A 21,875-nucleotide genomic window follows, 5' to 3' on the forward strand; every position below is an offset into this window, starting at 1 on the left:
TAAGCAATTCAGGAGTTGCAACAATAGTCTAAAGAACTCTTACTTAAAACAACAATAACAACAACAGCTTTTTAAATACAATTTTCTCCCTGGTTTCCTGTTGCCACAAAAGTTTCCCATCGTGAGACAAACAAGAGAAGCATATCAAACCTATTCTGTTTCTGTTTTTAAAACACAGAATAGGATCAAGATCCATTCTAACTGAAGGTGGGGGGGAGAGATGGGGGGAGACAGGGATCATAAAAAAAACCTTTTAGTGAGAGGAGAGGTAGTTGTTTTGTAAACCCACCTGGTGAATCAAAGCACAATACAGTATTAATTGCATGCATCCAAGCTAAAGAACTGTAAACTTTGCCAATATCTTCTGACTCAAGACAAATCCAAGTAACTGACAACTCGTTCAGCAGTCCATCTAAAATTCAAGGGTCCCCGTGTCCATTATTTACATCTGCATTTTGCCTTGGTCACCAACTTTAGATAGAAAGACAGATAGAATTATTATTATTATTTTGCACCGGGGGTCATATTTTGAACAGAACAAAAGGGTCAAAGAGCAAGCTATATTTGCTCCTTTCCCGTGCAAACCAAGAGGGCAAAGTGTCCCTTCCACCAACAAGCAGGAGCAGCAACAAAACTTCAGCTAAAAGTTCTCGCCTTCTGCACCGCAGCTGCTGACCTCTGTTTTCTGATTCATACATGTGAGTAAGCAAGGGGGAGCAGAAGTCAGGAGCTTGAGGAGGAATTCTGCCTGACATGGTATCCTGGATCCTGAGCTATCTCCAAACTCTTTTTAAGCCTATTCTGTTCAGGGTGCTGGTACTAATGTACGGAGCCATACACAGCTCAGGACCAGAATACCTAAAAAATTGTCTTGCCCCTTATATACCTGGCCAATCACTCCTGCTGATGACATCTCACCAGGAGGCCCTTTCTATATGATGTAGGAAGCGAGGCTTTTTTCTGTACCTATTGAAAACCTTCCATTTCCAACAAGCCTTGTTAGTAGAGAGCATATACACTTCAGAATGTTTTATAGGAAGCGATTCATAAATGAAATGAATAGTTAACTGTTGTCTACTCTCTCACAGCTCCCTATTTCGATTCAAGTTCTGTAAAATTAGATTTGTATTGCTTTTTGAAACTATACAAGTAGTGTATTGTTACTGGTGCCCTTCCCCCTGTGGAACGCCCTCTTCTTCCAGATGTCTTCCAAAGACATCTGAAGGCAGCCCTGTATCAGGAAGTTTTAATGTGCGATGTTCTGCTGTGTCTTTGTATTTTTGTTGGAAGAAGCCCAGAGTGGCTGGGGCAACCCAGTCAGATGGGCAGGGTACAAAAAAATAAGATAGTAGTAGTAGTAAACAAAATATGCAGGGCCGATGTCACCTTTTGGCAGCTGGTGTGGACGCTGACCATGCTGAGACTTTCTCAAAATGCTACCTGGTCATGTCAAGGCATTCACAAAAGAGTTATTAAACCCACAGAAAATCTGGGAAGGGAAAGGATGGAGCAACTTGGATGGATCAAAACTCAGAATTCAACTCATTCAAATTGGACAAGGGTTGGGAAATATTCAAACTGGTGCTTCTCTGAAATGTTCCCTCTTTCCGCAGTTGAAATGTATCTCATTCCCATGGGACAGGGCCTCAACCCAGACACTTCCACATCAGTAAGAGAGTCCTGGACCCGCTTCAAAAATAGAGAGGCCCTCTCCCTCTAGCAGAAGGGGCTGTGGTACCTCCATCTCCTTTTTCCAAGCAAGGTTGCTTACTCTCTCATCCAGCACCAATTCTTCCTCACAGAAACTCCCTCACTTCTGCGGATCCTGCTTTCCATGCCAAGCCATTCCGAAATGCATCAGGAGGCACTGCAGGATGCCCCAAGAACAGAGCACAGCCAATTTCACCAAGAAGCAAGACCTAGAACACACAAGACCTAGAACAAGGAAGCAAGACCTAGAACACACAGAAGTCTCCAGGTTATTTGTTTTCTATTCAAGGGCCTTGCCACCATGCGAGAGGGAAATAGGAACCAGCTCACAGGCCCTGTCCCTCCTGCATGTCCACACTGCATTTCCTACAACCTCCAACATCTCAGGGGGCTGAACATCAGCAGCAAGGAGCCTCTTTCTCTCAGTAACACTACCCATGTGGTTAGAAGATATGGATTCTGAATCTGTTTGACTTCAGCAAGCTCCATGCTACAGCTGTTCAGCCCCAAACATGTGTGGCATGGTAGGAGGAGAAATGCAGGAGGGGTCAGGAGCAACAGGCTTCTCCCCACTTCACCCCACCTCACAGGGTAGCAACCACAAGAGGAGGATAGCAATTGAACAGGGCATTAGGGTCTGAGGAAACACAGAGTTCAGCTCATGCCAGTGGCCAATATTTATTTGAGCGTAGGAGCCATGTATTTAGTCCATAATGCTATTTAATATATACATATGAAGCTGTTGGGACAGGCCATCAGGAGACCTGAAGAACAAAGTCTTGAGCATGCTGGTGACACCTAGCTCTTTTCCCCGGCCACATCTGAATCAGAAATGGATGCGCAGGTCTTGAGACAGTGTCTGGATGCAGCAAAGCAATACATTACCAATTATCCCAGTAACGTTGTCCATATATTCAAAAAAGCCTACCCAACAAAAACAAAAACAAAAGTCTTCACTTAACTTCTGATAAGTATCAAAGCATGGGCTCAAGCATGCCTTCTTCATAGAGAATGGACAACACTTTTTTGCTCCTAGAGCACGAAAAGCCTTTGAATTCTGATCTAGTCTCTGAACCTCACACAGTGTCAGGGAGCCCCGAGGAAGGTGCTCAATTTGAGTAGCGTCTGAGTGCCATTCAGTCGCACAAAAGTGGCACATGACCCTTCCTTCCCTATTCCTTTTCTAGCTTGCAGGTAGCAGACTGCATGTTAGAATGCTACTCGCCTGTCCCCCCACTAGGGAGAAAGCTAAGCAAAACCCCTTTCCTGCAATTGCCCCTGCCCTGCGAAACAGCCTCCCCTCTGCTGTGCACATAGCATCAACTATTAGCTGCTCCAGATGCCGTGTGAAGATGCATTTTCTTTGCCCAAGCTTCTCCTGACCCACAAGATTGGTTGATGTTATTCCCGTTTTTGCCTGTTCTTACAAGGGTGTTTCACTGCTTTTATTGCTTTTGTGTTATTTTTGTATGCCAGTTAGGGATTTCTTTAAAAACACACACACATTAAGCACCTTAGAAATGCTTTTAAATAAATACATAAATAAATGAAAGCCTGCTGCCTGAAGGTGCTCATCCCAGAAAAAACTATACCACATGCTACTCTGGTAAAACTGAATGCGCCCATGCCCAGACGCATTAAAATTGGATACCATGTTAACACAGATTCCCCCTCCTTCTTTATTTAAGCCTCAGTTATGCATTTAAAACATGCACATTAAAAGTCCAAAATCCAAACGCGGAATTTGCTGGGTCACAAGGTCTGCCGCAGCTCAAACTTCACCGCATTGGTCTTTTTAGTGCCACTGTTGATTAATGGGCCGTTCATTGGTTATTTACATGCTCTCTTTAGCAAGAACAGCATATTTTCATGTTGGCCGCTGGAGGGAACAGGATGTGCTGAGAGCAAACACCGCAAGTCCCAAGCCCAAGTTACAAGCTAGAGCCCCAATTAACCCGAAGTAATGAACTACCAACCTTTCCCTCTTCCTCTTTGACCTGCATGTGTCGCGCACAGACTCCACCAGCCTAAACTCCCCCTCTACCACTTCAAATCATACTCAGCTAGCCACCAAAAGGTAGTAGCATTAATGAGAAGAACAGCCATTAGCTGTACAAATTTTTCTCTCTTTTTTGTTACTGCCTCAACTCTGTAAGCATATTAGAAAAGTGATATCCATAATCTCATGGACTCATACTCAATCAATCAATGGCACACCATACACAGAACATTTTACATAGCTTTAAAAATAAGTATCATCTGTGCTTTAGGCTACCACAGGTGGACTTATGGGGATAGGGGAAGAAAAGACCAAAGGAAGCGAAAGAAGAGGTTTGAAAAGGGATAAAAGATCCATTTTTATAAATAGTAATGGCCTTAGTGGAATAATAAGGTCTGAAATATTTCAGATGATAACTTGCCAGGAGTAAGGTTGTCCTCTTAAGGGAACATTTATCCCACAAATGACTACCATAGACTGACGTACTTGCAAAACTTCTGCACATTCTGTTTTCTAAAATTGCACGGCAGCAGCTATCATTTTATGTATGTACATATGCATACATATCCCATTGATTTTGTTTTTGCTAAACCCATGTCGTGGCATCTTCTTTCCCCAGAACTCACTCCTGGGACAATGCGCTAATGTTTTGCTTCTTCAGAGCTTTCATTCATTCCAACGGAGCTGCTCTGAATGAAGCAAATGGTGCAGGACTCCCAACCCACTCATGCACCCCACCTATTTTGTTTCATCTGCAAGATGTAGCAAATGCCTACAATGGATTTCAAAATGAACAAATTGCTATCTAGAGATCACACACGTCAGCAGTTTCTTGTGAGTTCGGCTAAGGCCACTCTTGTGTGTTGAAGTTATGCCCTCAAGTACCCAAAGGCAGAAAGCAATTTCCATCAGGGATGGAGGAATCTCAAAGATCTTGCAAGAGCAAAGAGACATGCTAGAGCATCAAAACGTTTCATGTCAATTGTACACTGTATGGTGGTGTGAAATTCTTTCTGTTGTTTGTTTTCAATCTACTGCCCCATCAGCATCACTGAGTGATTCACACATTCCAGTATCACATTACCAAAACCATATGTTTGTTTGCTGCAAAGCAAACATAACCAATCTGTTCACCATCCAAGTTAAAAGCCTGTGCTTACCACCTGCATATATTACCCTACTCTCTCTCCAAAAATCATACATCATGCATACAGACCTAAGACAAGGATTCTGGTCCTTGGAGCATAGGATTAATCAACCAATCAAATTAAATTATGTCCATTATCTACAGTGGTACCTTGGTTTAAGAACAGCTTCGTTTATGAACAACTTGGATTAAGAACGCTGCAAACCCAAAAGTAGGTGTTTTGGTTTGTGAACTTTGCCTTGGAATAAGAACATGTTTCACTTCCTGTTGAGTGTGTTCCATTTGTAAATTGAGTCCCCCGCTGCTGCTATGGGAAAGCATTCCTTGGTTTAAGAACACTTTGGTTTAAGAAAGGACTTCCGAAACAGATTAAGTTTGTAAACCAAGGTACCACTGTACTGAATGAGGAAACCAACAGCTGACAATTTAAGAGACAACTGCAATAATAGAATCCTGGTGTTCTAGAGCTGGGAGTCATGTAGTCCATAGGTAGGCAAACTAAGGCCTGGGGGCCAGATCCGGCCCAATCGCCTTCTCAATCTGGCCCGCAAATGGTCCGGGAATCAGCGTGTTTTTAAATGAGTAGAATGTGTGCTTTTATTTAAAATGCATCTCTGGGTTATTTGTAGGGCCTGCCTGGTGTTTTTACATGAGTAGAATGTGTCCTTTTATTTAAAATGCATCTCTGGGTTATTTGTGGGGCATAGGAATTTGTTTATTTTTCCCCCAAAAATATAGTCCGGCCCCCCACAAGGTTTGAGGGACAGTATACCAGCCCCCTGCTGAAAAAGTTTGCTGACCCCTGACCTAGTCTGACCCCCTGTAATGCAGGAATTTCAACTAAAGAATCCCTGACAGGTGGGCACACATCTCTGCTTGGAAACCTCCACTGAAGGACGGTCCACCACCTTCCAAGGCAGTTCATTCCACTGGCAAACAGCTCTTACTGTAAGAAAGTTCTTCATCATGTTCAGTCAGAATGTCCTTTCTTGAAATTTGAATCCATGATGCGTGATGGGTATCATGTCATACAACCGTGGAAAGAGAACTTGGCACAGGGCTGCCATTTTCACCAGCAGCTCCACATCCCACATCCCACTTGTTCAGTCCTAGTTTTGAAATTAATAATACACTCCTGCACAGAAGAGATTATTTCAGCTTTTTAAAACACCCTGGCTTTACAACTTAAAATGCTTCACATTGCTAGCTTTTAAAAAATTCTTTTTTGAGTGCCCATCCCTATCATCATTGAGTACATGGGGGTGATTGAAGACACCTCTTTAAAGGTGCCCCACTACCTGCAATGAATTCGTCATGTGCAGGAAATTTGAGTTTGGGGAGTAGCATTCTCATACCCAGCCACCCACAAAAAGTCAAACCTTGCACACAGCAGCATGTTCTATGGCTGAAGCTACCACACGCAGGCTTTTCCTGTGGCCAACATGCAAGCAGATGCCATAAGAATGGATCCATCAGCAATATTTTTTTTGCCTTCACATTTCAAACTTCCCTCTAAACTCATGAGCACTAGAAGAAATGACAACACAGGACTTGATTATCAAGAATATATATTAAAAAAAAACTGCCAGACCACGCAGAAGTATGAATGTTGTTAATACAGGAAATAAAGAAGTGATCCAGTTTAAAAAATGAATGTGCATTCTAGCCAACTTATTTATTTATAATTATTTATGACATACTATTGGATGCATCTTTATCCCAGACTTCGGCCAAAAAGAGTAAAAAATAAATAAATGCCAGCGATGCAGGCATTTTAGTATCATAGAGAAAAACACCTAGATAAAACTTAGTCAGATGTTTGCTCCATAATCTGATGACCCATCATCCTGTCTTAGCAGTGAATCTGCTTGCCTTAATTTCACATAGAACACAAACATGAAGTATCTTTGATGTGGCCAGATAATCCTGGTTTTACCCACTCGTTTCTCAAGGCTTTAGGGTGGAGAACTGCAGATAAACAAACATACACCGGCAGTGATGGAAATGTGTTCATCTGAAGGAGTGCTTCTCGTAAACTCAAGCAGCAGCTGGATATCTCTAAGAGCCATCAGCCGCTTTCCTTCAAACCAAAATCACTTCAGTGCTTGGGCTCAGTAAATATTGAGCCTATCAGAGGGACTGAAAAAGGCAAATCTGCAAATTAAAGCCAATTTCGTGTGGGACTTGTTCCAAACCAAGTAAACAAATATGGCACAGTGTGGCTTCTAAACTAAGATGAACTTATATTGCATTCTTATCATTAAGCTGATTGGCAGGAGATTTGGGACACCCAAAAGGAACTATTTATTCACACAGCAGTTTAGCAATGAGTGGAGTTCACAACCACAAGATGGAATGACGGCCACTACTTGTTAGGTGGCATTTTTTAGAGAAGCTATTAAAAATAATAAACTTAAGGTTTAAGGCAGATTCCATTAGCATAGCTAATGTCTGCTTCCACAACAAAAATTCCACCCACCTCTCATCTGCAGTCTCCACTCCATTCACCCACAAAATCTGTTCCAAAGGGTTGGAGGATCCTGCTGAACAGATTTTGGTGGTGCATGGCGAAGAAGGTGAAGAAGAGCAATTTCCACTGAGCAAGCCCAACTCCTCGTATGAAGTGCTGGATACTATCCAAGGACTTTATTTTGTACCACGTGGACTGATGCAGCTTGTCATGAACTGATTTGATGCAGAGCAATGGTGGGAAGAACCAACTGGGGAACCCCCAAGGGAAGAAGGCTCAGAGCTTGGGGAGAGGTGGTGGGACAATGATGAGTGGTCAAAGGGAGAAGACTGGGAGGAGGTGGTGTTGGAAACTGAGGTGGTAACAGGACTTAGTGAGCTGGGAGAGTCTGTGGCAGAGAGAAGTCCAGTATCAGAGGCAGAAGCTGAAGCAGGAGGGTAGGAGGAGAGAAGTCAAGAGGCAGAGCGGAGTCCAGCTGGAGTCTCCCCCTCCTGCTGAACAAGCTCCTTTCCCCAGTGGTCTCCCAGAACCAGAAGAGACATGGAAAGGGAGGAGAAGAGATTGGTGATGTACAGGCACAGGCACAGTCTCTGTTTGCTTGGGGGGAACCCTGGAAAGGAGGCATCTGTGGGGAAGTGGGGGCCTTCAGTCTTAGCAACTGTTTCATGGGGCAAGACCAGCGGAGATGAGTTGCTGTGCTCATTAGGCCTGACTCTGCTCTGCAGACCCTGTTTTTGCTGGTAAGGAGTTAACTCCAACTTGCACAGTGTGATTTACTCCTGGCTCACTCCTGACACAGCCTGATGCAACTTCTCTTTTGCACCGCTTTGGCTGAAGCCAGATAGACAGACAGACAGATTAGATAGATAGATAGATAGATAGATAGATAGATAGATAGATATAGACAGACAGATGGCATGGAAGGATTTAATAAATGCACTGCAACACATAGGAAGAGAAAACAAATAAAGCATTGGTTATCGACTTGAAGATAACAGCACAGGGTTAAATTTGATGTCTATTTGAGAGGCTCCGGCAATGCCAGAAAAATGGGTGACCTAAAGTCCTATTCAATGGCCTCCTTTGGGCAAGAGGAACGGAGAGTTCTGCTTAAAAGGCAACCTGGACAGCACTGGAGGAAGTGCCTGGCATCGTTTAACTGTGACTCTTTCAGGCCACTTTAATGAATGGTGGCAACTGTCTCCAAAAGCTGAATGAGATCTGCACATCCTCTCCTCTCTCCCCTAAACAGTCTACGTTTATTATCACTTTGTGCACTATTCTAAATTCCCCTCTCTGGAAACAATATTTCATTTTGCAACCTGCAATATCCCAAGGGCCAAAATTAGGGGAACGAACGCACATAAGGAAAAACAAAGAACCTGGCTATATTCTGAAAGCAAGATGGGTGCATCAAACAGGAAAAAGTCATAGAAAAGATATTCTGTAGAATTAGGAGGGGGGTGGTGAGCAGGGCCTCAAAAGCTTTGGCTGGTAGGAAGGTGTTTCAGGACAGGGAGTGCTGAAGGTTATGCCACACAAAGAAAAATGAGAGGGCAATATATCCTGTGAACAGAAACAAGGTAGATAGGAAGTTGTCTTGTGCCAAATGAGTTCATCTAGCTTAGCATTGTCTACACGTTTCTGACAAGAGCCCTGCTTGGAGATGCCAGAGGTTGGATCTGGGGCCTTCTGCATTCAAAGCATGTGTTCTGCCACTGAGCTGCAGCCCTTCCCCTGAAGCAGCACATCTGAATCAAATAAGTGGTGCAGGGGGTTCATTTGGAAACAGGAGAGGGGTTTCATGTCCAGATGCACACATACAATTAAAGTCTCCCAATATGGAAAAGTCTGCATGGCAAGAGGAGGAGGAGGAAGAATGTTAAGCTTTCAAGATGTGCAGAAAGCTTTTCTTTTCTTTTTAGACAGAACAGGGGAACCTTCAAACAAGTTAAATAATAGATAAACCAATACTCTATGTAGAATGTAGGGTCTGATGGTGGACACATTGTGTTCCTTCTGGGGTACTTTAACCACCTTTGGTCCCCACCCTACACTCAGTTCTCAGCTGTGGGTTCTAGAATTATAAAGCTGGAAGGGACCACAAGGATCATTTGGTCTAACCCCCCTGCAAAGCAGGAATCTTTCACCCAACATGGGGCTCGAACCCACAGCCATGAGTTTAAGCTCTACTGACTGAGCCGTCGGCATGCAACAGCAGCCACACCCCGGGAAATGGCTTCTACTGGCTGGCTAAACCAAGGGAGGGTAGCTGATGGGTAGCGAACCCTCGGTGAGTTAGGGAGGGACTTCCCCTGCATGCGAAGACAAGCTCTGGGAGATGGAGTGGATGAGACCAATAGCTGGTCCAACAATCAAGAAGGTTGTTTCTGCATGTGCAGAAGTGAGGGGCAGATGGGCTTGTCAACCTGGGAAGGCAGGCCATCTAGGAGATGGAAAACTGATCCTGAACCTCTGCTGCCTTGTGGGATATCTTTGCGAGAAGAAAAGGCGAAAGAGAAAACCCTACACAAATCCAGAGTGAAGTCCTAAGGCAGTCTTGTCCACCTCCTTCCAGCAGCTCTTGCAGCCAAGCTGTTGCCAAACATATTGCTCTGCTTTCCTTTGGGCCACATCAGCAAGGCTGAGAGGAAGGTCCTGTCGTCTGGGCAGCTCAGGACCTCCATACACACTGCCAGGCTTGTGCCCCAGGGAGGTCACTTCAGTGCCGCTAACGAAGTGGTTTTACTTCACCCCCAGAGGCGCACTCCATTGTCTCTTGAAATAGATGGATGCCAACAACTGCAACACCTTGCATTTCACAGTCTTTTGTTATACTATTCATGAATGTGTGTTGAAGCATTTTAGCTCATTAAAACCAGGGCTTTCTTTCAGAAGGAACTCATAGGTCCACGTACCTACAAGACCACCTCTCCTGGTATGCCCCGTGGAGGACCTTAAGGTCCACAAATAACACCACTTTGGAGGTCCCAAGCTGCAAGGTGGTTAGATTGGTCTCAACTAAGGCCAGAGCCTTTTCAGTACTGGCCCCGATTTGGTGGAACGCTCTGTCACAAGAGACTAGGGCCCTGCAGGACTTGGCATCTTTCCGCAGGGCCAGCAAGACAGAGCTGTTCTGCCTGGCCTTTGGTTTGGACTCAGTCTGACCCTTATGTTTCCCTCATGGTTTTGATCTATGGCCTACTTTTTAAATGAAGCTGCATTTTAAATTGCATTTTAACCCGTATTTTAAATTGTTTTTTCCCCCTCTATTATGTTTTTACTGTAATTTTACTGGTGTTAGCTGCCCTGAGCCCAGCTCTGGCTGGGGAGGGCGGGTTATAAAGAAATTTTGTTGTTGTTGTTGTTGTTGTTGTTGTTGTTGTTGTTGTTGTTATTGGAACTCGGTTCCAGCACATCTCCATTGCCATTCTAAGAGAACGAGGGAGGTGTTCATAGCAAGTTCCGGCACCTCTTTTTCTAGCAAAATAGCACTGGTTAAAACTAATGCTACAATGACACTGCTAACCTTCAAGGCAGCATTAGTCAACAAGATACCTCTTGGATCCCAGCTCCCACCTGCCACAGACAACGGTCAGGGACGATGGGAGTTGTAGTCAAACAAATTGACAACTTCCACTTAAAGCTGTCAGCAAGAGACTTGCTTTTGTTTTTGCTGACAAGCACAGCTTTCCCGTCTGGAATTCGTCACCCTGCCAAAGCAAAAGATCAGCTCTGCGCACCATTAAATTTGGGCAGCAATACACACCTCCTAATTAATTAATTGCTTTGCACATTTGTGAAGGGATTGTCAAGTGGCAGACAGAGCCCCCGGTTCATCTGCTCCCCTGTTAATGAGGCATCACATGAAAAGCAGCCCATACGGTTTGGCTGCCACTCCAGAAACGATTTTTAAAAATCTTTTCAGCAAGCCTGGATTTCGGACATTCAGCTGCATCCAACATTAATCAGAGTCAAAGCAGACCCTCCCTTTGAGATAAACAGCCACAGCTAGCTTACATCTATTAATTTCAATGGGTCAACTCTGAGCAGAAATTACTTGGATTTAGTCTATATAATTTAGTTACGTACACTTTAGTTATGTATCTGTACTGGATTTGAAATGACTTTATGGATGTGCTGCTGCTCTTTCAAACTGCAGATAGACAGATGTATATACATTTAGGGAGTTACAGTTTTTATACGTGAAACTATTTTAACTGTTTTTACATGAGCAACAGTTCTACGTATGTTTTTACTGTATTGTAAATCATTTTGGGATACTTCATGGGGAGCAATTCATAAACGGAACAGCACGGGACGGCAACAGCACTTGTTTTGAAATTCAGGAAATTTTATCTGTATAACATTGATAAATATTTTACTGTCTTGTGGTGTTCCCAAGACGCTATTATGAAAATATTTAAAATTCTTTCCCTGTCGCTAACGGGAAATATACCTTTTCCTGACCTCCAAGGCTGATATAGTCCATTTCATGACTATTTTTTAAATAAGCTCGCTGCATCGAACCAAAGTCTCATTTAGGTGTGGGTTATGCATGCAAAGAACCCTTAAGTTCCTTCACCTATCGGCTAGCTCTAAGTGATGCTCCTTCTCTTTCTCTTAGAAGGAAGAGCTGTGGTTCAGTGGTAGAACATCTGCTTTCCATGCAGAAGATTCCAGGTAGGATCAGAGGCCCTCCCTGAAACCCTGGGCAGATGCTGTCAGTCAGTGCTGGCGATACTGGGCTAGATGGACCGAAAGCAAGCACAGCTTGCTATGTTCCTACATATTTTTATATTCTGTTTTTATTCCATGTTGAACGCTTTTCTGGTGCTCTTTTCTGGTGCTGCTATGTGTCCTGAGGCTACGGCATGGAGTGGGCTGTTCTTGAAATGCTGCGTAGAGGTCAAAACTAGTGGGGCTCTCATCTAAATGATGGGTTCCTTCCTGTGCCAATGCAATCTACCCCCCACCCACCCACCCACACCTAAAATTAGGCCTTTTTTTGGCAATCGCAGCTCAGTGGGAAAGACAAACGCTGCTAGGAGTGCAGCACGTGCTCCTAAATTTAATAACCCCAACTTTAGCTCTAAGTGGTTTGGCGCTATGTGCTTCTCTTACCACCCAAAGACAGCCCTTGAGTTCTAATGAAATGAAATAAATCTGTTCCCCAACTACAGTTCAAATGAAATAGTGACATTTCGGTTGTTGAACATGAGAGAAACAAATCCAGTTCAAGATCCACTCCTTTCCATACAATTTGTTCCCAGTTCTCCCAATCGGTTGTTGCATAAAGCTCTCTCGTCTGATCCGCATGTTTTAGTTTTGCTACCTAATTTCACCCAGGAGGTAGGAAAATGTCCAAAAACGAACCAGGCCTTAAGAAAACTTAAGAAGACCAAAGGGCACAGCATCTTGTTCTCACAGTTGCCAACCAGATGCCAATGGGAAGCACAGAGGCAACACATGAGCACAGCAGATTTCTTTCCCCATCTGCAGTTCTCAACAACTGGTTTCAAAATGAGCTCCAAAAACTCTCAGAGGAACAGAACAAAGATGGTGAACATAATTTGTTTGCAATGTTGTGCTGTGTACCAGGTAGTATACTCTCTGGTTAGCTACGACAGCTTCAGAAGCCTTACTTATCACTTGTTACTAGAACCTTTGAATCAGAGATGCAAAGGACTGAGCACTCCCAATAGCTCAGCTGGTTAGAGCGTGGTGCTGAAAACGCCAAGGTTGCAGGTTCGATCCCTGTATGGGACAACTGCATATTCCTGCATTGCAGGGGGTTGGACAAGATGATCTTCAGGATCCCTTCCAACTCAACAGTTCTATGGAAAGCATATGCTCTTCTATGGGCTGTGGCCTATCCCTCACCAAACTACATGGATGATTGAACTTAATGATCTTGAGAAGGGGTAGGCAGTTGGTAAGACAAGCAAGGTCTCTAGATGATACTCTCATGCACACACTGTATGAATATAGATTCATTCATAAAAAACAAAAAACACTGGAATTGTTGTTGTTTTACATCCTGCCCATCTGGGCGGCTTCCAGCGCATATAAAACATAGTAAAATGTCAAACATGAAAAACTTCCCGATACAGGGCTGCCTTCTGATGTCTTCTAAAAGTTTGAAGCTCTTCGTCTCCTTGACATCTGATGGGAGGGCGTTCCACAGGGAGGGAAATTTCTCAATTCCCACCATTGCTCTGTACTCACACTACGTCCAGGTGAACAATGAAAAAGGAACCAAGTGTGCTCAGCTCCCTAGTATCATCTGTCTCCCCATTCATTAAGAAAAAACAAAGAGGCCTTGGTGACCTTTGGGTAGGAGCAGCCAATTAATAGTTCCTGATGGACAGCGTTTCCTCTTCTACAGTTGTTGTGATGGGGAGGGGGAGACCGTGACGCTCTGTGTGCTTTGAATGAGGGCAGGTCCCTGAATGACAGCTCTCTGTTCTGCCTGAGCTCATTAGTGCGGATTCAGAAAGGTAGGCTAGCGAGGTGCCAAACAGCAGGTGTTGCAGCAAAATGTCAGCGCCAGAAATAAGCAACTCTGGGAGAAGAAGAGAAGCAGAGATGAAAAGGGGAACAATCAGATGGAACCGAAAAACAGGCCAAGAAACCAAAACAATGGTCAGGAAAAGAAAAAAAGAAGAGAGAAACAAATCCGTAAAGAAAAATGGTTTGCAAATGTTGTCTTCAGTTTTGCCTTGAGGTGCATAAAGCAGATCCTGAGGATTAACGGTTGATTCTGCCAAAAGGGAGACCAGGAAGGATCCAAACAGCAGGTACTGCAGCCAAATGTCAGCATCGAAATAAGCAAACTCTGGGAGAGGAAGAGAAGCTGAGATTAAAGGAGGCTGCTTGTGGATTAGGCCTAAGTGGAAAAGAAATAAATATATGCAGGATGAAGAAGATTCTGAAGCGTTGTGCAAACAGCTTACATGAACACAGGAAGCAGCCTTGCACAAAGTCAGAGGTCTGGCCCATCTAGCAGAGTACAGTGGTACCTCAGGTTAAGAACTTAATTCATTCCGGAGGTCCATTCTTAACCTGAAACTGTTCTTAACCTGAAGCATCACTTTAGCTAATGGGGCCTCCAGCTGCTGCCACCATGCCGCCGAAGCACAATTTCTGTTCTCATCCTGAAGCAAAGTTCTTAACCCGAGGTACTATTTCTGGGTTAGCGGAGTCTGTAAACTGAAGCATCTGTAATCTGAAGCATCTGTAACCCGAGGTACCACTGTACTGGCAACAATGACTGGCAGTTGCTCTCCAGCACAGCTCCTATCCCTAACTACTGCAGAAAAGCCAAGGATTGAGCACTCCCTTACACCTTTGGCGTCCCTTTCCAGTGTGAGAAGACAGAGGGGAAGAACAAGAAGAATGCAAGAAGAACCTGCTGTTTATACAATGGCCAATGGCTCATCTAGTCCAGCATTCCATTACAAGGGCCAAATGTGGGAAACCCCTAGTAGGACGTGAGCACAAGAGCACTATCCCTTGATAGCCTCGTCCTCCATGAGTAGCCATTGATAGTGTTTTCATCCATGAAACCATGTTTTATTATGGCTTTTCTTGCAGATCTGCCAAAAGAGAGCTTGCATCCTGGCCGCAGACGTGGCCATGGTCAATGCACACTTGCGCATACATGAAAAGTTGCACACTCAGTAGAGATGGGGGAACCGAGACACATATCTGGACCAAAAATTGGAAGGAAGTGCTCCTTCCTTTTTCTTCAAATGTCTAGACTTTCTATAAAAGGGTACCTTGACAGAGGGAGAGGTAGCATTTTTAAAAAGTTAAGAAAGTTGTATTGAAGGCAAAAAGACAGCTCTCTGGAACAGGTCTGGTCCTCAGGTTCACAACCCCTGCTGAAAGTCCTATGCATATATTGATGGGAAATGAAAAGGAAACAACTGGGAAATTGTTTTGTGTGAGCTGTGTCACACATAATGTTAGGATGCAACAGAAATTAAGGCTTTGGTTGTTCTGATAAAAATTACTCAGATTACTTGACATTCAAGGGCTTGTTTTATCTGTCACTCAGCATTATACAACTGAACCAACAGGATATTGTGCTCTGTATTCTATCACGCCTCTAGCAATATTGATTGAACTTCAGAAATAATTATCTAACCAAGTTCAATAAGTAAGACAGATGTAACAAGTACACTGAGAAAAATGAAACTTCAGGTGTGGGTGGGGTTAGTTTCGAATTTTATCAGGCACGAATGGATGTGATGCCTTAATTAGCAAATCCTTTAAAACAAGTGCTTACAGCTCTTTTTTAAACATGGGATTATCCTTCAAACACAAAAATCTATTTTGGGGTGTGAGCAGCAAGATGTGAAGAAAACTATCCTGTGTGAGAAAGAAACCGAAGCATAATGATATGCAAAACCTTTAGGAGGAAACTTTCTTAAAAGCGGGGGCTATGACAAAGCTCAATGGATATTTTTACACACTCATCCTCTGTTTAAGGTAGCAAAGAAACGAGATTCCAGGTGCAAATCTGGTTTGGGTAAATTATAGTTATTAGAAGAACAAAAATGTGGGAAATTGTGCTTGTGCCGCTAGTGCCCTTTCTTCTGATGGGTGGAATTCAACATATCCATGTGCTCAAAATGTGATAAAAATAAGAAGTACGAGGGTTAAGTGGGGCGGAGAGAAGACTTAGGGCCAAGAAGCACACCAACTAAACAGCAAACTGTCACCTTGATTTTGCTGCTTTTAGCCAACGTCTTGCAGAAGAAGCTCAATCAATATTCCTATTTTTACCAGCATTCCCTATTGTGCTAAATCAATGAGCACAACACTCATTTGTGAGCAGTCAGATAAAATAAAAGAGTGTTCTTATAGCCCTAAATAGATTGCACAATATAACTCTGCAATACTGAGTCAAATGAGTTGTCCACCAAGCTCAGCATTATCTACATAGACTAGCAGAAGCTCCTCCAAGGTTTCAGGTCAATTTATTTCCTCAACTCAACCTGGACATGTCAGGGATTGAACCTGGACTCTTCTGCAAATGAGGCAGATGTCTTGCCACTGAGATACATCCTTTCCCTAAATGTTTGAGAAATGTTAAAGAGCATTGCTAGAGGATAGGTTCTGCAGTGAACTTGAGTTGCCCTGGCCTGTTTAGACTTACTCCCACCTAGGCAGCTGTAATACAATAAAAAACAACAACCCAAACCCATTTAATGGATTTCCCCCCCTCCAACCTAATTACAGTTCCACCTAAGCAAGCTTTTTCTTCTTCAAGCTCTGTTAATGAAACTTTAGCAATTACCGCTTTAAGTAATTGCATGGCATTTAGAGAAGCATTTTACAACCCATTTACATGTCATTTTCCTGGTGCTTTAAGAGTAAATTGGTGGGGGTGTTTTTGGTACCGCACTAAATAGCTTGTTAGTTATTAGTCAACAAGGTAAGAAAGAACAGCTGGGAGGTCATGTTTATGGCAATTTGGATCACATAAAGCAACAATTTGCAATTTGCAAGCCTCCAAGCTGGTACCTTCTGGATTAAGCATGGATCTTGTGATTACCCCGTAGTTGGGTGTAGAGGAGGAAGGTCATAAAGGAGAGGAATAATTTGACAAGCTTCCAGCTGAAGGAAGAAATGTGGACAACCCATTAATGGTTTCCACTTAAGCCTTGCACAAGGGATGGAATAGGAAGAAAAATAGGGGAACTTAGGAGAAACGTAACTTTAAATAGCCTCAACATAAATGGAGGAAAGCAAAAGAAATAAGGCCTACATTATGCCATACAAGTAACAAAATGGGTGAATGAAAAGAGAGAAAGAAGAGGTTTAAGACAGACTTTCAACATTGTAAAAGGTAAAGGTAAAGGTACCCCTGCCCGTACGGGCCAGTCTTGACAGACTCTGGGGTTGTGCGCCCATCTCACTTAAGAGGCCAGGGGCCAGCGCTGTCCGGAGACACTTCCGGGTCACGTGGCCAGCGTGACATCGCTGCTCTGGCGAGCCAGAGCCGCACACGGAAACGCCGTTTACCTTCCCGCTGGGAAGCGGTCCCTATTTATCTACTTGCACCCGGAGGTGCTTTCGAACTGCTAGGTTGGCAGGCGCTGGGACCGAGCAGCGGGAGCGCACCCCGCCGCAGGGATTCGAACCGCCGACCTTTCGATCGGCAAGCCCTAGGCGCTGAGGCTTTAACCCACAGCGCCACCTGCGTCCCTTTCAACATTGTACCCCATCACAAATGTACTGGTGAGTTTTGATTATTTACTTTAAAGTTGTTGGGGGGGTGAATTTTAGAACAGAAAGGGAGGAATACAGAAAACGTGTGGGTTTTCTCCCTAATTCACTGAAATCCATGAAGGTGTACCCAATTGTGCCTAAAGTCAGATTTTGGTGTTATTCAAAGCACTGCCAAAAAAAAGTTGGGCACCTTGAATATTGGAACCTTACTTATACCCCAAGAAAGAGAGAGAGATGGATGCTATACGGGGAGATGACTGTGGCAGGGGAACATTACAAAACTTTTTGAAGCTTGGTGTACTAAAGAGAACTCCAGTTATATTAGCTTGTAGATCTTCCAGGAATTCCTGACAGAATTACACAGTTCAACTTCTGTCTGTTCTGCACAGTTCAAAGCACAGGAGCTGAGAAGCAAGATATTCAACAAGACTTTAGCCCACTGCCAAGCAACTTGCTGGAAATCACAAGGGTCTCTTTGTCTTAGATTGCCCCCACCAACCTTTTCTGAACACATGGGAAATTGGGAGGTGGGGAATACCCGTCTGCAGAGGGGCAACTAAGCCAAGCTGCTTGGCAGTGCTGGATCCCAAAGTCATTCGGTCAGTTGAACCCAGGCAAATTTTCAATATGCATTGGATCCTGCACACAGCTCTCTGCTGCTCCTAACAACTAGTCTTTTTTGTCTTTAACGAAGGATTGTGTGGGGGAGCATATTTCTCCAGCTAATACCTTAAAATCCAGATAATCGTTTAAAAAAAGCAAATCTGTAAGTACCCAATATATGTTAATTGCTCGTTTTCTTCTTTTGTTGGCATGTCATCAAGAGTTTACATTAATATGCCTATAATAGGGATGAAATAAGACCTCAACAGTTATTGAAATTCCCACGTTTTATTTTGCGGAGGGGGGCAGCTCCTTGCCGAAGACCACACAGTGAAATAGTTGATGTCACAGGCTTTAAAAAAAAATAATAATAATAATAATCCAACGACACAATGTTGAGGTTCAGCCTTGTGATCTGCGGACAAACAGGTTAGTGCAAACATAACTCTTTTATCATTAATGATGGTTTGTTAATCCACAGCTAGCTACAGAAATGTAGTTTCTTCTCCTCCCACGGCACAAATTTCCCCCTCTTGTGCTCAGGTCCTGCGCTTAAGGGTTTTCTGCAGGCATCTGGTTAGCCACAGCAAAAACAGAATGCTGGACTTGGTTGTCAATTGGCCTGTTCCACCAAGCATTCCTTATGCCCTTATCTCTAGGGCAGATATCTCAGCTTAATAAACCCAAGATTCAGATGAACCTGTTGTCTACACATGCAGCCACTTTGCTGCTCCCTCTGTAGTGAGAGAAAGCCAAGAAGCCGCTAAATGACCACAGTTTCTAAACTGAGAACCCACAGTTACCAGCTTCAGAACAAGTCAGTACATCAAACCATGGTTTGAAGTTAGTTTAATATCCTGGCTCGTTCTGAAGCTGGCGATCATAGTAATGGTCAGTGACAAAACAGGAAACTTTGGTTAATTAGAGGTTTCCTAGTTCAGAATCCTGGGATGTGGGTGGTGCTGTGGTCTAAACCACTGAGGCTAGGGCTTGCCGATCAGAAGGTCAGCAGTTCAAATCCCCGCGACGGGGTGAGCTCCCATTGCTCGGTCCCTGCTCCTGCCAACTTAGCAGTTCGAAAGCATGTCAAAGTGCAAGTAGATAAATAGGTACCACTGTGGCGGGAAGGTAAACGGTGTTTCTGTGCACTGCTCTGGTTTCGCCAGAAGCGGCTTAGTCATGCTGGCCACATGACCTGGATAAACTGTCTGGGGACAAACGCTGGCTCCCTTGGCCAGTAAAGCAAGATGAGCACCGCAACCCTAGAGTTGTTCACGACTGGACTTAACTGTCAGGGGTCCTTTTTTCAGAATCCTAGAATGGTTACTGATGCTGCAAAGGGAGGACCAAAGGTCCATTCATATCTCAGATTATTAAGGTGAGGAGCAATCAACTGGATGCAGCTATTGAAGGTCACCTAGCGGCTGATACACGCAAACCCACTTGCAGCAACGAACGAAGGCTGTGAAGTGACAAGTTTTCAATGCGTGGGCAAGCTGCACATTGTCAAGACTGCAAAGTGTTCCTGAAAGCAAAACAAAAAAGGGAGAGAAGCAAAGACAATTTTCTTCTCCAGTGGTTTATGAAGGTGCCATGGAGGTAAAGCACTGAACCCTCTCATGGATGCACTGCAACGCAATAATTGCTTTAGGAAGGTCAAACAAGCTGCATCCAAGAGAAAGTCCTTATTCAACAAAAACGGGAATGAGTGCACTGGACATGTGACAGCCCAAGGAGATACACTGGCTAGGAATTTAGGGGTGTGTGGCTTCCTTCAGGAAAGCAGCTTAAAAGCCCAGAGAACCAAAGGCAGCTTTTCAGATGGAGCAACTGTACTAGAAAACATGTGCACCTACAGTGCTCTGACATCCACCAGACACACGCAGCATAAAGTTCTGCATTTGTTTTTGGATCAGTGTTCTACAGCCTTTAGCCTCCAGATGCTAAATCAGTGTTCTACAGCCTTTAGCCCCCAGATACAACTCCCATCATCCTCAGTTAGCTTAGCCAATGGTCAGGGATGATGGAAGTTGTAGCCCAAGACCACCTGAGGAACCGAGGTTGAAGGACACTGTTCTAGATGCTAATGCTAACTGGTCTCCACCCTTCCCTGCCATGTTTTTATTCATTTAATACGCTTCTTTCTCACCCAGTGGTGAAAGACTGGGGGTGGCATATACAATGTCCCCAGGTGGTCTCCTACACCAAGCATTCATTATGTCTACACTATATAAGTGACAGAACATGTCAGGAAAGCAACAGGTATCTATCATATTCGGAAGGGCACGTGATGATGAACCCATAGAAGTTTCACTCAATGGCAGAATCTGCTGTACAGCACAGAATTGTGCATACTACTAACTTCAGCTTTTTAATCTTATAAAATAAAATAAATTGCATGTTTCTGTGTCTGACAGTATCACCAGGCATTGCCCATATATGTGCAAAAGTCAGACAGGGCCTGGGCAGGACTTTCTGTGGTCATGGAAAATGGGTCTCTCTCATCCTTTCATTCCTTCAGTCTAAGAAAAAAACATTCCACGTTCTTTGAAATCATCAGCGATGATTTGTGTAAAAATGTTCAAAAAAGTCACAAGGTGCAAATGTACTATATGAATTGAGTGTTCGCAAAGTACACACATAGTGCACTTCAAATGTTCAAAGGGCCTTTCATGCAATCTTAGTTATCTTTACAAAGAGCCCTGCAAAGTAGACTGCTTTGATTATCCTCATTTTGAGACTGGAAGACTAATGACTTAGCTTATCTGTACCCAAAGAGCTTGCCGTTCGGTTGCAATGTGAACCAAGCATTTCCCACAAGCCCGATTTGGTTAGCCAATGTTTGTTTCCTTTTTTAAGTCCACCATAACTAAGGGGCAGGGAATTCAATTCAACCCAAATTCATATTCCCCCTCCTCACAACTCCCCAAATGCTACGCATTAACCACAGATGATGCTGCGGTATGCCTAGGGCTGAGTCAAGAGCTCAGGGCAGAATTTTCAAGGCAAAATTTTGGAGGAGTAATTGCAGGAGAGAGGAAAACCATGTTACTTTTCCCTCCAGCTCCCACTTTCCACTGCTGCTAGTTCTGCTAGCACCCTCCCCAAAAGTTACCTATTCACAAGGGTATTTCTGGGGCAATCCTGCCCCCCAGCAGTCAGAAGACTCGCCACTAGTAACCTCCCTTTCACACACACAACTGAAAATCCCTGATATGCCCCTGCCCATTCTCACTGATTGCAAATAGTGTGCAGAGAGGGACATTTAAGGTTCAAGCTTTGTTTACTTGCTCATTCCTGGTTTCCAGCGCTGCCTGGAGGATACTGGCAATGATTCTAATTACTTCTTCTTTCTCTTTTTAAAGACCCATGTTGATGCTGAAGAGCAGGCCTTTTGGAACAGGAAGGGGGTGAAGCCACACTGCATCAGCATTCTTGGGCCCAAACCAGTACAAGCAGCCAGTGTTTCCAGGTAACTACAATCTGTTTAGGGATGCGGGTGGTGCTGTGGGTTAAACCACAGAGCACAGGACTTGCCGATCAGAAGGTCGGCGGTTCGAATCCCCACGACTGGGTGAGCTCCCGTTGCTCGGTCCCTGCTCCTGCCAACCTAGCAGTTCAAAAGAACGTCAAAGTGCAAGTAGATAAATAGGTACCACTCCAGTGGGAAGGTAAACGGTGTTTCCATGCACTGCTCTGGTTTG

The 21,875-nt window shown here is 44.0% G+C and overlaps 1 protein-coding gene and 1 long non-coding RNA gene across 10 annotated transcripts in view; one reads left to right on the top strand and one right to left on the bottom strand.

Moving 5' to 3' along the window:
• Nucleotides 1-21,875, bottom strand: part of SLC4A4 (solute carrier family 4 member 4) — a 194,443-nt gene that overhangs the window by 88,091 nt on the left and 84,477 nt on the right. The window lies entirely within an intron of this gene.
• The window catches only part of LOC307224452, a 60,173-nt gene that overhangs the window by 1,951 nt on the left and 36,347 nt on the right, over nt 1-21,875 (top strand). For all 3 annotated transcript variants that reach the window (XR_013842536.1, XR_013842537.1, XR_013842538.1), the window contains exon 3: nt 21,537-21,643. This is a non-coding gene — a long non-coding RNA (uncharacterized lncRNA). The remainder of the gene's footprint in view (nt 1-21,536; nt 21,644-21,875) is intronic.

Source organism: Podarcis cretensis, assembly GCF_951804945.1.
Source record: "Podarcis cretensis genome assembly, chromosome: 9".
Lineage (NCBI taxonomy): Eukaryota > Metazoa > Chordata > Lepidosauria > Squamata > Lacertidae > Podarcis > Podarcis cretensis.